This window comes from Bufo bufo, chromosome 8 (assembly GCF_905171765.1).
Source record: "Bufo bufo chromosome 8, aBufBuf1.1, whole genome shotgun sequence".
Lineage (NCBI taxonomy): Eukaryota > Metazoa > Chordata > Amphibia > Anura > Bufonidae > Bufo > Bufo bufo.
This window is the reverse complement of record NC_053396.1, coordinates 212,475,480-212,490,773: the sequence shown is the minus strand read 5'-3', so window position 1 is coordinate 212,490,773 and position 15,294 is coordinate 212,475,480. Positions and strand designations below refer to the sequence as shown.

The 15,294-nt window shown below is 45.9% G+C and overlaps 4 non-coding genes across 4 annotated transcripts; 2 read left to right on the top strand and 2 right to left on the bottom strand.

The window, feature by feature from the left end:
- Positions 1–8,623: 8,623 nt before the first annotated feature.
- Positions 8,624–8,696, top strand: TRNAA-AGC. Its single transcript has one exon. It is a non-coding gene; the product is annotated as a tRNA-Ala (tRNA).
- A 213-nt stretch (positions 8,697–8,909) lies between these two features.
- On the bottom strand, positions 8,910–8,983 carry TRNAN-GUU. Its single transcript has one exon. It is a non-coding gene; the product is annotated as a tRNA-Asn (tRNA).
- A 648-nt stretch (positions 8,984–9,631) lies between these two features.
- TRNAA-AGC lies at positions 9,632–9,704 on the top strand. Its single transcript has one exon. It is a non-coding gene; the product is annotated as a tRNA-Ala (tRNA).
- A 4,343-nt stretch (positions 9,705–14,047) lies between these two features.
- Positions 14,048–14,120, bottom strand: TRNAV-UAC. The gene has a single exon. It is a non-coding gene; the product is annotated as a tRNA-Val (tRNA).
- Between the last annotated feature and the right edge of the window lie 1,174 nt (positions 14,121–15,294).

Here is a 15,294-nt window from a genome sequence, read left to right as displayed (position 1 = left end):
TAACTTGTGACAAAAAATAAAAACTTCCATGAACTCACTATGCCCATCAGCGAATACCTTGGGGTCTCTTCTTTCCAAAATGGGGTCACTTGTGGGGTAGTTATACTGCCCTGGCATTCTAGGGGCCCAAATGTGTGGTAAGGAGTTTGAAATCAAATTCTGTAAAAAATGACCTGTGAAATCCAAAAGGTGCTCTTTGGAATATGGGCCCCTTTGCCCACCTAGACTGCAAAAAAGTGTCACACATCTGGTATCTCTGTATTCAGGAGAAGTTGAGGAATGTGTTTTGGGGTGTCTTTTTACATATACCCATGCTGGGTGAGATAAATATCTTGGTCAAATGCCAACTTTGTATAAAAAAATGGGAAAAGTTGTCTTTTGCCAAGATATTTCTCTCACCCAGCATGGGTATATGTAAAATGACACCCCAAAACACATTCCCCAACTTCTCCTGAGTACGGAGATACCAGATGTGTGACACTTTTTTGCAGCCTAGGTGGGCAAAGGGGCCCATATTCCAAAGAGCACCTTTTGGATTTCACAGGTCATTTTTTACAGAATTTGATTTCAAACTCCTTACCACACATTTGGGCCCCTAGAATGCCAGGGCAGTATAACTACCCCACAAGTGACCCCATTTTGGAAAGAAGAGACCCCAAGGTATTCGCTGATGGGCATAGTGAGTTCATGGAAGTTTTTATTTTTTGTCACAAGTTAGTGGAATATGAGACTTTGTATGAAAAAAAAAAAAAAAAAAAAAAAAAAAATCAGCATTTTCCACTAACTTGTGACAAAAAAAAAAAAATTCTAGGAACTCGCCATGCCCCTCACGGAATACCTTGGGGTGTCTTCTTTCCAAAATGGGGTCACTTGTGGGGTAGTTATACTGCCCTGGCATTTTCCAGGGGCCCTAATGTGTGGTAAGTAGGTAAATGACCTGTGAAATCCTAAAGGTGCTCTTTGGAATATGGGCCCCTTTGCCCACCTAGGCTGCAAAAAAGTGTCACACATGTGGTATCGCCGTATTCAGGAGAAGTTGGGGAATGTGTTTTGGGGTGTCATTTTACATATACCCTTGCTGGGTGAGAGAAATATCTTGACAAAAGACAACTTTTCCCATTTTTTTTTTACAAAGTTGGCATTTGACCAAGATATTTCTCTCACCCAGCATGGGTATATGTAAAATGACACCCCAAAACACATTCCTCAACTTCTCCTGAGTACGGCGATACCAGATGTGTGACACTTTTTTGCAGCCTAGATGCGCAAAGGTGCCCAAATTCCTTTTAGGAGGGCATTTTTAGACATTTGGATACCAGACTTCTTCTCACGCTTTGGGGCCCCTAGAATGCCAGGGCAGTATAAATACCCCACATGTGACCCCATTTTGGAAAGAAGACACCCCAAGGTATTCAATGAGGGGCATGGCGAGTTCATAGAAATTTTTTTTTTTTGGCACAAGTTAGCGGAAATTGATATTTTTAATTTTTTTCTCACAAAGTCTCCCGTTCCGCTAACTTGGGACAAAAATTTCAATCTTTCATGGACTCAATATGCCCCTCATGGAATACCTGGGGGTGTCTTCTTTCCGAAATGGGGTCACATGTGGGGTATTTATACTGCCCTGGCATTCTAGGGGCCCTAAAGCGTGAGAAGAAGTCTGGAATATAAATGTCTAAAAAATTTTACGCATTTGGATTCCGTGAGGGGTATGGTGAGTTCATGTGAGATTTTATTTTTTGACACAAGTTAGTGGAATATGAGACTTTGTAAGAAAAAAAAAAAATAATTCCGCTAACTTGGGCCAAAAAAATGTCTGAATGGAGCCTTACAGGGGGGTGATCAATGACAGGGGGGGTGATCAATGACAGGGGGGGTGATCAATGACAGGGGGGTGATCAGAGAGTCTATATGGGGTGATCACCACAGTCATTGATCACGCCCGTGTAAGGCTTCATTCAGACGTCCGGATGCGTTTTGCGGATCCGATCCATCTATCAGTGCATCCGTAAAAATCATGCAGACATCTGAATGGAGCTTTACAGGGGGGTAATCAATGACAGGGGGGTGATCAGGGAGTTTATATGGGGTGATCACCACAGTCATTGATCATGCCCCTGTAAGGCTTCATTCAGACGTCCGGATGCGTTTTGCGGATCCGATCCATCTATCAGTGCATCCGTAAAAATCATGCGGACATCTGAATGGAGCTTTACAGGGGGGTAATCAATGACAGGGGGGTGATCAGGGAGTCTATATGGGGTGATAACCACAGTCATTGATCACGCCCCTGTAAGGCTTCATTCAGACGTCCGTATGCGTTTTGCGGATCCGATCCATCTATCAGTGGATCCGTAAAAATCATGCGGACGTCTGAATGGAGCTTTACAGGGGGGTAATCAATGACAGGGGGGGTAATCAATGACAGGGGGGTGATCAGGGAGTCTATATGGGGTGATCACCACAGTCATTGATCACGCCCCTGTAAGGCTTCATTCAGACGTCCGTATGCGTTTTGCGGATCCGATCCATCTATCAGTGGATCCGTAAAAATCATGCGGACGTCTGAATGGAGCTTTACAGGGGGGTAATCAATGACAGGGGGGGTAATCAATGACAGGGGGGTGATCAGGGAGTCTATATGGGGTGATCACCACAGTCATTGATCACGCCCCTGTAAGGCTTCATTCAGACGTCCGTATGCGTTTTGCGGATCCGATCCATCTATCAGTGGATCCGTAAAAATCATGCGGACATCTGAATGGAGCTTTACAGGGGGGTGATCAGGGAGTCTATATGGGGTGATCACCACAGTCATTGATCACGCCCCTGTAAGGCTTCATTTAGACGTCCGGATGCGTTTTGCGGATCCGATCCATCTATCAGTGGATCCGTAAAAATCATGCGGACGTCTGAATGGAGCTTTACAGGGGGTTGATCAATGACAGGGGGGTAATCAATGACAGGGGGGTGATCAGGGAGTCTATATGGGGTGATCACCACAGTCATTGATCACGCCCCTGTAAGGCTTCATTCAGACGTCCGGATGCGTTTTGCGGATCCGATCCATCTATCAGTGGATCCGTAAAAATCATGCGGACGTCTGAATGGAGCTTTACAGGGGGGTGATCAATGACAGGGGGGTAATCAATGACAGGGGGGTGATCAGGGAGTCTATATGGGGTGATCAGGGGCTAATAAGGGGTTAATAAGTGACGGGGGGGGGGGGGTGTAGTGTAGTGTAGTGGTGCTTGGTGCTACTTTACTGAGCTACCTGTGTCCTCTGGTGGTCAATCCAAACAAATGGGACCACCAGAGGACCAGGTAGCAGGTATATTAGACGCTGTTATCAAAACAGCGTCTAATATACCTGTTAGGGGTTAAAAAAAACACATCTCCAGCCTGCCAGCGAACGATCGCCGCTGGCAGGCTGGAGATCAACTCTCTTACCTTCCGTTCCTGTGAGCGTGCGCGCCTGTGTGCGCGCGTTCACAGGAAATCTCGCGTCTCGCGAGATGACGCGTATATGCGTCCAGGCGGAATGAATCAACCACCTCCAGGACGCGTCTGTGCGTACAGCGGTCCGGAGGTGGTTAAAGACTAGCAGAAAAGTTTCACTTTGTACAAACATACGGTACATATGAGCCCCTGGACATAGCCACGGCACCCAGAACATCTGTTAGCATTCTGGGGCTACATGGCGAACTCGGCCACGACACACGCATCACGTGACTACTGATCGCCACTGAACTGAATGGGGTCACAGTGTGACTCACAAGTTGGCACAAACCCAAAATCACAAAAAATGCATCAGTTTTTTGTTTGTTTGTTTTTTTGTGATTCTGGGATCAGGCTCATGGCAATTTGCAAGCTGCTCCGCAGCCCCATTCAGTTCAGGGTCTGCACTACCACGAAGCCATCATTGGTTGAGTGGTGCACCACGCAGCCAAGATCGTCGTGTTATATTTTATAGTCACCTGTATCGAAAGATTTTTCAGACCCTTTATGGATGTTTCTTGCGCGTTAGTTCCCGGCGGCTCAGTAAGGTTGATACTGTCTCAGGAAGGAAGAGCTGTTTGCAGCTGTCACGCGTCTTCCGGGACCTGTCCCAATGGTCAGACTGTCACTATGTACAATCAAAGGGAAGCATCTGTTCTCACTTTCTGTATATGAAAACTGTGCAAGGCTAGTAACTGTCCTCAGCTACAGTGAGCATAACCTAACAGATGCCACAAGCTCCCCAAGATGGACCCAGGCAGGGACTGCGTGTTAAAGAGCTGTGCATGCATGTACTTGGTTGATATCAGCCAGCATTACCAAACACCCCAACTAAGGCTTTATTTCATTTTTAATAACAACGTTCAGCAACAAAATTTGCACATGGGATTACAGTTTAGGGCTCATGCACAAAAATGTGTGCCGGCCGTGTCCGCAAACAGCTGGCCTGCACTATACAGGCGCCGGCCGTGTGCACACCGTATCACATCCACTCGAACAGAGGCACGGATCGGAAGCCCACAGATGCAGTATGGAGTGCTTCCGTGGGTTTTCTGTCCGTGCCTCCACACTTTGCATGCATTACTTTTTTGCGGTATGCACCATCAGATGCGGATAGCGGATCCCGGTCAAGTGAATGCGTCCGCAGATGGCAGGCACGCGGTCAGTGCCTGTGCAGCAGGGGCACAGCCAACACATGCCCTTAGGCCCCATTCACAGCTATAAATGGTCTGCTACTGAAAGCAATTGTAGGTGGATTCAGCGGGGGCCCCCTGAGACTTTTTGAAGCAGAATCCGCCCCAAATAATGCTGTCAAAATTCTCTGTGTAAACGGGGACTTAGGTTGGCTTCACATACCATTAGTTTTGGGAAAAAATGCGGCAGTTTTTTTGTCAGTCTTTTAAGCCAAAGACAAAAGTGGATTCAGAAGAAGGGGGAAATGTAAAGGTAAGATTTAGGGCGCCTGCCCGGGGAGCAGATATTCGTGAGGAAAAAACACAGCAAAGTGTATGAGATTAGACAGACCTCATGTAAACTTTGGGGGTTTTTTTAGGTGCGGAAATTGGTCTACTGTGTGGATTCTCAAGTCTTCAGCGTGTGAACTGTTGTGTTTTTCTTGTGCGGATTTCACTCTTTTCAATGGAAGGGTGAGATCTGCGAAAAATCCACATCAAATCCACAAGAAATAGTGCAGATTTATGTGCGTTTCGGTGCGGCTCTTCTGCACACAAATCCGCACCGTGTGCAGGTACCCTGACATTTTTTTCAACAGTAATACTTTTTTTTTTGTGCGGTTTGTGTACACTTTTGGAGTTTAAGTGGGTTTTTTGCTGAAATGCAGGGCACATCTTTTTTCAGTTTTTGCTACTGGCATTTTTGTTAATTAAGTTGTGTTTAGAATAAAAACACAGCCTGCGTTTTACCATCACCTTCTCTACGGGGGAAAAAACACCACGAAGTAAGACACACCCTGTGCAAAAGATGTCAGAAAAAAAGTGCCACAAAAACCACAGGTACCCGAAAAAAATATATAAAAAGAAATGCCTACAAAAAAAAACCTTAGGTGACTTCCACGTGCATCTCATATTTTGCTCATGCTGACAACCGTAAGAATTTTGCGGTCTGCAAAACAGGAATAAGCAAAAAAATGGATGACATCCGTGTGATGCATCCGTTTTTTTTTTTATAATCCATTGTAACAAGGCTTGTCCTTGTCCGCAAAACAGACAAGAATAGGACATGTTCTTTTTTTTTTTTTTTTTTTTTGCAGAACGGACATGTGGACATGGTACGCACACGGAGTAATTTCCGTATTTTTTTTCTTTTATTTTTTTAAGTCCCATTGAAGTGAATGTTTCCGCATACGGACCTGTTTAAAAACAGAACGGAAAAAATAATATGTTTGTGTGCATAAGGGCAATAAGCCCTAACAGGATTTTCCTTTGGGGAAGACTAGAGCCTGTAGTGAGATACTCGGATTGGGCACAAGGATCTGTGAAAAGAATGGCCGTATGCATGGCCCCATTGAATTGCACGGGTTAGTGTGCTATTAGTTGTGTGACACTTTTTGGTAATTGTTTTTGCTTATACACTGTGACAGATGACATTTTAAAGTCTATAGCAAAATATGGAAAAGTCTACGTGCACAGCGTTTATTTTCAAAATTCAGCATGCTCTGGCATGACATTTTGCCATGGGATTAAAGTATAGACCTTGGAGCACACTGACAAAATGGAACAACAGGTCCCAGAATGTCTTTCAGATACAGTTCACCATTCCCAGGTTTTATAACATAAAGCCCTTTCTTGCCTCTTTCCACTTTGGCGTTGTGTTCAACACTCACTCTCCCTCCACCTCGGTATTCTATTGTGGTCTAGGGACAAGTGATCAGAAGATTGCATATTCAAGTCTCCTAAGGGGACTAAATATTACTATGTAGAAAAAATATATATACATTATAAACATAAATGAAAATCCACGATTCGCCATTTTTGGTCACCTTGTCCCCCTTAAAAATTGAATAAAAAAAATTATCGAAAGGTTTTATATATCCCAAAATGGTACCATTAAAAACGAAATCCCTCACAAAGCTCTGTAGAGGAAAATAAAAAGTTATAGCTGTCAGAATATGGTGAGTAAGTAGTAAGATATAATAAGCATGCAGTACTTTTAGTCCGGCTGCCTCTCGCCGTGCCACCACCGGACCTCCGCCTCCATTATAGTCAATAAGGACGGAGCGGCAGGACGGATCCGACAGGCTGCTCACCCGCCGGAACAGCCTGCCGCTAATGTGAAAGTAGCCTTAGGTGTTGAAAAATGACAGCATGATTTTTATTATGCAGCAACACAGCGGCCCAGATTTACTAATGTGTCTGCGCCAACTGTCTAAAAATGGCACAAACTGGCATAATTTGACAGGTCTATTGTTTCTACACTTATTCTACCATGCTTGAGGGGTGAGGTTTGGAGGGAAGGGGCAGGGCTCACCGGAAAAGAGATGGGGCCTAATATGCACCATTTTGCGCCGCAAAAAAAATCTGTCTCAAAGTAAACCAGCCATTAGCTGGTATAGAGACAGTGAAAAGTGTCTATCTCTGCACCACATTCATCACCGAGCCTGAACCCCTAGGGTAAATCTGGTGCAGGTCTCGACAGCCGGCCTAAGCTTAAACTCCCAGCATGCATGCTTGCTCTGCTCTTGTGAGAATTCACATAGAAATGAATGGAGCATGCTGGGAATTGTAGTTTCACAACAAGTGGAGTGCCGGAGGTTGCTGATCCCTGACCTATAATATACATTGCCTGCACAACCCCTTTAAGCCATCTTTAAAATTAGTAAATCTGGGTCCAGGTACTTGTCATGAAGGCAACTATATAGTGACCACGCAACATGTAAACTTTAGGCTACTTTCACACTTGCGTTTTTCTTTACCGGCATAGAGTTCCGTCAAAAGGGCTCAATGCCGGAAAAGAACTGATCAGTTTTATCCCCATGCATTCTGAATGGAGAGCAATCCGTTCGGGATGCATCAGGATGTCTTTTTGACTGATCAGGCAAAAGAGAAAACCGTAGCATGCTGAAAAAAAAACTGAAGACTTACCTGAATTTTTTTCCATAGGAATGTATTAGTGCCGGATCCGGCGTTCAAAATACCAGATCTGTCCTTCCGGTCTGCGCATGCACAGACCGAAAAAAAGGTGAAAAAAGTTCTGTTTTGCCGGATGACACCGGAAAGACGGATCCGGCATTTCAATGCATTTTTTTGACTGATCAGGCATTTTCAGGATCCTGATCAGTCTTACTAATGCCATCAGTTGGCCTACGTTTTGCCGGATCACTATAATTCCAGTATTGCTATACCGGAATTAAAACTGATCCGTTTTGATTTTGTACATCAGGATGCATCCATTCCGTTAGGATGTGGTTGTGTGAAATCAAAACGGAAAAAAACGGATCTGTCACTACATTGAAAGTCAATGACTTACATTGTTTTTGGTGCTGGATCCGTTTTTGTGTCCGGTCACAAAACTCAATGCTGCCGGAACGGAAGGTATCCTGATGCATCCTAAACGGATCTCTTTCTATTCAGAATGCATGAGGACTAATCAGAAACGTTTTTTTCTGGTATTGAGATCCTCTGCCGGAAAACGACGACACAAGTGTGAAAGTCGCCTCATAAATATTCTATCCAGTCCTTACATAAGGGCTCTGCTCCTCTTTTGTACAATAGGCAAAGATACAATGCAGAATGAGGGGAACATGTAGCACAGCTTCCACTATACATTTTGACAAATAAGGCAGCGTCGCCCCCTCCACATTTATCAGAGCTGACGAGGTGGCAGTCCTGCACTACTGATACAGTCCTGCACTACTGATACAGTCCTGCACTACTGATACAGTCCTGCACTACTGATACAGTCCTGCACTACTGATACAGTCCTGCACTACTGATACTGTCCTGCACTACTGATACAGTCCTGCACTACTGATACAGTCCTGCACTACTGATACAGTCCTGCACTACTGATACAGTCCTGCACTACTGATACAGTCCTGCACTACTGATACAGTCCTGCACTACTGATAGATCCCTGTCCTTGGATGTGCACTGCGCATTCACAGGAAGGGGAATTAGCTCAGATGGTAGAGCGCTCGCTTAGCATGCGAGAGGTAGCGGGATCGATGCCCGCATTCTCCAAATACTTTTTCTAGCACCACATAATTTTTTAGGAATAATTCTTGCTCATAAATTACAAAACCCCATTAAAATAAAATTACAAAATGCAGCTTGTTCCACCTTCTTTCATAAAAGCTCTGATTACTGTTATGCGTCTCAACTAGTCAAATGGATGCTAAAAATGAGTAGGTTATAAAAAGTCACAAGAGAAAAATAAGGCAAAAAAATATATCACGTCCCTGGGTGGGCTTGAACCACCAACCTTTCGGTTAACAGCCGAACGCGCTAACCGATTGCGCCACAGAGACACATAGGTGGTGAGTGATCGTCTAGCATTTAAACTTACCTGCCGATGTAGAAAATTTGAATAGCCAAAGGAAAATGTTTTTTTTTGCCAGTTTATAAGTCAATTTATAGCCATAAACACAGGGGGCAATATTATAGTTAGGGATGAGCGACGCGAACTTTGGATCCTAGATCTGAAGTTGCTTCACTCAATATTTCGGTTTAATGCTGTACAGAGATCCGTCTTCGTATAGCATTAGAATGTATGGCCTCCGACGGGGCGAAGTGAGTTATTCCCGAAATCTCGCATTTGATTTTTAAATCGCAAAACCATTTCAAAACTTGGATCTGACTCGTACCTCCCTAATTATATTACTCTCCACCTTTTAACTCAGTTGTTTTTTTGTATCACTTGTATTCCCCTTAACCCTTTGAAGTCAAACTAGAAGTGTGACCAGGCTTGAAGAGGGGTTTGTCGTCTTTCACAAGTCTGTACAGTACGTAGACAATGAGCATTAGGATTTGCGTTAACCCTTTCACAGTTTAGGAGCCGGGTGGTATGTGCTGTTGCAAGGACCCGTTAAACAAGCCATAGTCTCAGCAACCGTCCAGGAGAAAGCAGCATTCCTCAGACTTTGCTGATCCGCACACAAGTGAGGAGGCTAGCACAAGGGGAATTAGCTCAGATGGTAGAGCGCTCGCTTAGCATGCGAGAGGTAGCGGGATCGATGCCCGCATTCTCCAATTTTTCCAACCCACCACAATTATAAGACAATTTTTAACCATTATTGCTACATAACACAACACACAAACCATTTCACATAATTTTAGAACATTTTAGTGCTACAGACAAGAATTTCTAGCTTACCCATTATAATACAGCACTGTGATAAAGTTTTAGGCAGGTGTTAAAATGCTACAAAGTGAGAATGCTTTCAAAAATAGAAGTGATAATAGTTTATTTTCACCAGTTAAAAAGCAAAGTGAATCAACAAAAGAGGAGTCCACATCCACTCAGTATTCGGTGTGGCCGCCCTTTACCTTCAGCATTAGTTCTTCCAGATACTTATACACTGTTTTTGAAGGAACTCAGCAGGGAGGTGGTTCCAAACATCTTGAAGAACTAACCACATATCTGAGGATGTAGACTTGCTCAAATCCTTCATGTCTCTTCATGTAATCCCAGACTCGATTAAGTAGGGGCCATATCGTCACTTCCAGGACTCCATGTTCTTCTTGACGCTGAAGATTATTCTTAAAGGTGTTGGCCCATTTCCGACACCGGTGGCATATCGTTAGCATATGCCACCAATGTCTGATAGGCGCAGGTCCCGCTATCTAAAGAACAGAGCCGGCAAAGTGAAGGAGAGCAGACCCGCCGCTCGGCTATTCTTGGCACTCCCATAGAAATAAATGGAGGGTGGCTACGCACTCGTGGTGGTCCACTCTCCTTCGCTTTGTGTACAGTTTCTAGAGATAGTTGTGGGTCCCGGAGGTGGGACCTGCGCCTATCAGACACTGGTGACACATCCTAGCGATATGCCACCAATGTCTAAAATGGACCAACCCCTTTAAAGGCATTGGCTGTATGTTTGGAGTTGTCCTGCCACAGAATAAATTTGGAGCCAATCAGATGCCTCACTAAAACCTGCCCAAAACGTTTTGCACAGTGCTGTATATCTACTCAAAAAACAACTTCCAGTTGTAAAGCTCACCATCCAAAGGGTCTTGCATGTCCTCCTAAAAAACAAAAATTCTGGTTTATAAAAGTCAGTATATGATTCTAGTATAACAATCTATAATCATCACAATAATCAGTGGAACTAGATTTACGGCGCAGACACATTCACTTGAGTGCTGTCCGCGATTCGCATCCCACAGTCCGCACAGCCCAAAAATTAAGTGCGTGAACTACATTTATGCGGTTTTGTGGTTCCGCACCGCATCTCCCGGATTGAGGACCCATTCAAGTAAATGGGTCTGCATCCGTGATACGGTGCGCACACGTGTATTGCGAACCCGCTGCTTGCAGGCTGCAATACAGGCACGGACCTGCGGATGCTGTGTCCATGAGCGCACCAGAAAAGATGCAAAAAAAAATAATACACAATTTGACAAAAACTAAAAACGTGAATGTGTGGTCGTATCACACAGTCATTGTTTGGTCGGTATTTGATTTGTGATTTCCATCAGGGACTGCGAGCTAAAAGCGGGTGCGGGTCAAAACCACAGAGCAGGAGCAAATCTTTTCATTATACCTTATTTTTGAGTACGATCCACTTCTGGTTTTGGCTCATAATCACTGACTGACAGCGGCCTCAGGCTTGGTTCAGGCGCGACAATTTTCATAATCATAGTACGTACGGTGTTGCGCTGCGACAGTTGCAGAAAAATCCATCTGTCGTGTCGCAGTATGTCGCAGTGCGACACCATAGACTATCATTATACAAATTGTTGCGCGACATTGGTGCGACAAATGTCGTCGTGTAGCCCTAGCCTGCGTCCTCACCTGATGGATCAAAGCCTCACCAGTTTTTGATCTGACACCTTGCACCCCTACCAATCAGCGGCGGACTACGCACCGCCGTCCACTGTGCAGCTGGTTGCTGCAGCGCTGTTCCCGTTCACTTGAAGTCTGTGAGTGACCAAGGGGACTGGGCTGCATTGGGTATGTAGAGTTAGGTACTGGATGGGGTTAGGGGCGTGACTTGGTATAAAAAAAGATTGCCGCGCCGCGCTATGTGCACTGCTAATGTCGTCCCTCCTTTGGCTTTTCCAAGGTTGGGGGGCATACATTTACTTTAGTGTGGTGCGGAAGCGTGCACTACTGTGATCTGTAGTGCGGACCATTGAAGTCTAGGGTCTGTGAAAACCACAGACAGAGCACAGATGGCGTCCATGTTCTGTCAGTGGTTTTTATGGACCACTAGTTGGAGATTCAATGAAAATCCTCTAGCCGTCCACATGGAATACGGAATCGGATGACACACGGATCTTCCACGGACGTATTCACATATGAAACGCTGGTCGTAAAACAGACACAGATGTGTAAATACTAAATAGGGCCTAAGAGGGTCACTGAGCTTTCAGAAAACTTGATGTTAAAGCAACATAATATAGGTTTTGATCTGCGAGGGTCTGAATGCTGAGACCCCCGCGATCGCTAGAACGAGGAGAGAGAATCGCCCGCATGTCACGCTGTCTCCTCGCTGCAGGAGACGGAATCGAGACCAGACTTTCTATAGAGCCGAGACATGGGGGTGCTTCTCTCTCCTTGTTCTAGCGATCGGTGGGGGTCTCAGCACTCACACCCTCACCGATCAAAACCTATATTATGTTGCTTTAATACATCAAGTTTTTGGAAAGCTCATTGATCCTTTAGAAGGTTATGCCGGGGATATAATTTAAAGAGGTTTTCTACAAGTTTTACAGTGATGAGCAATCCTCTGGATAGGACATCAGTATCTGAATGATGGGGGTCCGACACCCGAGACCCCCACCGATCAGCTGTCTGTGAAGGCAGTGGTGCTCGCAGTAGCGCCGCGGCCTTCTCTCTGCTTTTCCTAGGCCAAGTTGCTCGGTCACATGGCCTAGGACAGGGATCAGCAACCTTCGGCACTCCAGCTGTTGTGAAACTACAACTCCCAGCATGCTCCTTTCACTGCTGTGGGGGGTTCAGAAAACAGCCAAGCAAGTGTGCATGATGGGAGATGTAGTTTTTACAACACCTGGAGTGCCGGAGGTTGCTGACCCCTGGCCTAGGAGCAGCTCGGCCCCATAGAAGTGAATGGCGCTGAGTACGATACCAAGCACGGCCGCTCTATAATGTACAGCGCTGTGCTTGGTAAGCCGCCCGCTACTACTGCCCTCTCAAACCGCTGATCGTCAGGGGTCCCAGGCGTCAGATCAGCTAGCGATTTCCTGTCCGGAGGATAGACCATCATTTAATCAAGGCTGGACGACCCCTTTAAAATAGAAATGGGGTCGGAGTGGGGTAAAGCAACAATCACTACTCACCGCTCCCACACCGCTGCTGATTCTCTCCGGTTCTCAAGCGCACCTGCATGGGGGGCGAACGTCTGCACTAACGGAAAATTCTTCACATACGGTGATATACTTTCTAAATAAAAGTGTCTGATAGGCAGCAACACTAAGACGTCTGGTAGATGACGCCGACTTACGGTCCGGCGAGTGAACAGCCTGCCGGATTCGCACTAATGCTAACCCACTGTGCCACCGGACGTCCACTCCGGCCCCATTCACTATAATGGGGGCCGACCGCAGCACGGCAAACATGCCGAGAGGTGGCCGGACAAAAACTACAGCACGCTGCGGTTTTTGTCCGGCCACCTCCTGGCATGTTTGCCGCGCTGCGGCCGGACGTCCGACCCGTCCCCATTATAGTGAAGGGGGCCGGAGCGGACTGGGCACAGTGGGCTAGCACTAGTACGAATCCGGCAGGTTGTTCACTCGCCGAAACAGCGTGCCGCAAGTGTGAGAGTAGCCTTACAGTAAGTCACAGCCTATACTACAATATGCCGCCATCTTGACTGCAAGTCTCCATGGAAACGCAATAACTCTGGACTATACGCATACAAATATATATATATATATATATATATATATATATATAGAAAGAGAGACTGTCTGATATATTATAATATATAGTCTATTACATATGCAAAATGGCGCCAAACGTGAGTAATTCTGAAGTATCATCCCCACTCCTTGGCAGCCTCCAGTCAGCGTCCTGTCTACACTTGTCATATGGGAACATTCTCTACATAAAACACTTTAGACAAACAAAATGTAGTAAATTTGCAAGAAATAATAAAATAATAAATTTACAGAAGCAGAAGAAGAAGCTTTGCTGTGAGCGGATCCTGGAGCCGGAGCTCCGCTCTCTGAGGTGAATCTCCCGCCTCCACGTCTGCTCAAACATTACCTCCTGGTCACACGTACAGCGGCCTCTGTAGAATGACGTGCCAGCTAGAAAAAAAACTATAATAAAGAGTCAAAATAAGAGAAAAACGCAAAAATAGACGAATGATATAATAATACTGTAATAATATAAAAGAAGAAAACCATGGTTCCACTGGGGCTCGAACCCAGGACCTTCTGCGTGTAAAGCAGACGTGATAACCGCTACACTATGGAACCGTATAGAGTCAGGCCTGCACCCTCCAGCACATGAATGGAAGATGCCTCTATGACGTCACAGCAGCAGCAGGGACTGTTCGGTGAGTGGCTCCTTCAGTCCATGTATTCTATATGAATAGAGGCTGATCTTCCGGGGACCGCTCACCAGGGGTCTATGGTATTAGATCTCTCAGTATTTGGTGCTTGCTGGGAGTTATACTGTCTCTCATAAAAGATTACTATGCTGCTTGTCACCCACTGTAAAGGTGGCAGTGTGATCGTCCCTATTATGGGGGCACTGAGACTGTGACTATAATGGGGGGCACTGTGATCCTCATTGTTATCCGGGAACAAAGAGCACTGTGGTCACTTGGCTGTCACTGTTATGGGGGCACTGTGGATGTCACTGTTATGGGGGGCACTGTGGATGTCACTGTTATAGGGGGCACTGTGGATGTCACTGTTATAGGGGGCGCTGTGGATGTCACTGTTATGGGGGCACTGTGGATGTCACTGTTATGGGGGCACTGTGGATGTCACTGTTATGGGGGCGCTGTGGATGTCACTGTTATAGGGGGCGCTGTGGATGTCAGTGTTATAGGGGGCACTGTGGATGTCACTGTTATAGGGGGCGCTGTGGATGTCACTGTTATGGGGGCACTGTGGATGTCACTGTTATGGGGCACTGTGGATGTCACTGTTATGGGGGCACTGTGGATGTCACTGTTATGGGGGCACTGTGGATGTCACTGTTATAGGGGGCGCTGTGGATGTCACTGTTATGGGATCACTGTGGATGTCAGTGTTATAGGGGCACTGTGGATGTCACTGTTATGGGATCACTGTGGATGTCAGTGTTATAGGGGGCACTGTGGGTGTCACTGTTATGGGGGCACTGTGGATGTCACTGTTATGGGGGGCACTGTGGATGTCACTGTTATAGGGGGCACTGTGGATGTCACTGTTATAGGGGGCGCTGTGGATGTCACTGTTATGGGGGCACTGTGGATGTCACTGTTATGGGGGCACTGTGGATGTCACTTTTATGGGGGCACTGTGGATGTCACTGTTATAGGGGGCGCTGTGGATGTCACTGTTATGGGATCACTGTGGATGTCAGTGTTATAGGGGCACTGTGGGTGTCACTGTTATGGGGGCGCTGTGGATGTCACTGTTATGGGGGGCACTGTGGATG